This window comes from Artibeus jamaicensis, unplaced genomic scaffold (genome assembly GCF_021234435.1).
Source record: "Artibeus jamaicensis isolate MK-2021 breed Jamaican fruit bat unplaced genomic scaffold, CSHL_Jam_final scaffold_537, whole genome shotgun sequence".
NCBI classification, from domain to species: Eukaryota; Metazoa; Chordata; class Mammalia; order Chiroptera; family Phyllostomidae; genus Artibeus; species Artibeus jamaicensis.
The window spans coordinates 27,112,708-27,114,829 of NW_026522047.1; the positions used below are offsets into that span (position 1 = coordinate 27,112,708).

The following is a 2,122-nucleotide window of genomic DNA, read 5'->3' on the forward strand; positions in this document are numbered from 1 at the left end:
ACCACTCTGGAAAATCATCTCACATTCTCCGAAGCTCCTCACTCACAGAACCAAGCAATCTCAAACCGAGGCACATATCCCAGAGCAATGGACTCAACCTTTTTTGCTGACATATTTTCTAAATATTTTTGAGAACTCTGTACCTTCTTACCCATTTTTAAGTTGACTACCATCATTAATCGAAAGTTTTTGTAGTTCCAAAGCATGTGATTCCCAGTTTAATATAAATATAACATATTAAATAAAATGATTAAATCTCTCTTTTTAAATGTGTTTAAGGAATATAAATCCAGTAATATACTTCTACCAACCATCATTCATTTTTAAGTGCATAATTAATCTTTTCGTTAACATTCCTAAACTTAACATCTAGCCTTTTTCTGCTTGAACTCATATCTCTATCTCATCTCTCCCACATAATTTTATCCTAATAGAATATATTTTACACTTGAAAGTCTCTCATTAAAAAGTACCATGCTAATTCTCCAGTTCCCTTTCCCATCGGATCTGCACACTGGTCTTGGTGGTCGTAAAAAGGAGGGAAAGTAACACTGAAGCTGGCCTCACAGCTCTGTAGAGTGTGGGCTAGTTTCAGACAAGGTAAAAAAAAAAAAGTATGATGCTAATTTAGAAGGTAAGAAAAGAATAACTATATAACATTAGTGAATAAGAAGTAAACAAAAAAATTAGACTTCTGTTTCCAGGAAGAGAGACTAGACATACTTTTCTTTATTCCTTTCAGTAAGTACAACTCAAAACCCTAGGTTATACATCAAACAAACATTAGACAAGTCTAAAGAGTAGAAACAGAAAAGTCACAGTGGTGAGTTCCTTAGGTCTCCCAATTTGTCCAATCTACCACAGACTTGGAGCTGAAAAAGCTGGCCAACCGGAAATACTAACAGACACGTGTGAAAAGAAGCCCCAACACAAGACTCTCCAGCCAAAGGAGCCAGAAAAAGGGCAGCCTAGAGAGGCAAAAAACTTTTAGAAAGTAACTTCTTCACTCCAAAAATCTGCGCTTTCACTCCAATCATGCTGGCAAAGGCCGATTGAGGATACAGTAAAATACCTCAACCCATTTCCCTGCCAGGATGGCTTCAGAAACAGCCAAGCAGGGAGCCGAGCCGTTGGTCTCTGCCAGCCAGCAATGAGCCTACCCGCTGCAGTGTCAGTGAGTCCATATGGGGGACTGGGACCCCAAACTCCCAGCCCTGCCTAGAAGCAGTGAGGACCCCCGCCATGTGTCAGTGCAGTAACTGTCTTAAGGAACTTGTACTTATTTCCGTCTGGCAGTAGCAAGGCAGATCCTTTCCTTCTAGAATGATGTCACATAAATCCAGCTAAAAGACTTTTAAATAAGATATGGTCTCACAACATAACACAAAAACGTCCAGATGTCAATCAAAAAGTCACTTCTTATACAAAGAACCACAAAGATCTCAAACTGAATGAAAGAAGAATCGATAGATGCCAAGACCAAGATGACAGGGTTGCTAGAATTATCTGACAAAGATTTTAAGGCTGTCATGATAAGAATGCTTCAATAAGCAATTACGGAAACAAAGAAAACATAGGAAACCTCAGCAAAGACATATAAAGTCTCAGCAAAGAAATAAAATATATAAGGAACAACCAAATGGAAATTTTAAAACTGAAAAATACAATAACCTGAATAAAGAGCTCAGTATATGAGATCAAGAGAAAAGTAGAAGGGGGAAAGAATAAATGAACTAGAAAATCAAGCAATAGAAACTATTCAATCTGAATATCTAATAGACTAAAAACAAAGAACTAACTAAAGATCTAAATGTTATCAGAGTGTAGAAAGGAGAGGAGAAAGAGGGTAGAACTAAAAATACACTCAAAGAAATAATGGCTGAAAACTTCCCAAATATGGCAAAAAATAAACTATAGATTCAAGAATCTGCACAAACTTCATGAAAGCTAAGCCCAAATAAATTGATACCAAAGCATTATAATAAATTTCGAAGGTAAGGAGAGAGAAAGGACAACCTAACCATTTGGGGAAAGCAATTCAAATTAAAAGTAAAAGGATAAAATAATTTAAGGGGAAAAATGGGAGGGACTTAGAGGAACAAGTATAAAGGACACAGGGACA

At 36.9% G+C, this 2,122-nt stretch overlaps 1 non-coding gene across 1 annotated transcript; it reads left to right on the forward strand.

The window, feature by feature from the left end:
- Positions 1 to 480: 480 nt before the first annotated feature.
- LOC119034651 (small nucleolar RNA SNORA61) lies at positions 481 to 601 on the forward strand. The gene has a single exon (XR_005079601.2). It is a non-coding gene; the product is annotated as a small nucleolar RNA SNORA61 (small nucleolar RNA).
- The last annotated feature ends 1,521 nt before the right edge of the window (positions 602 to 2,122 follow it).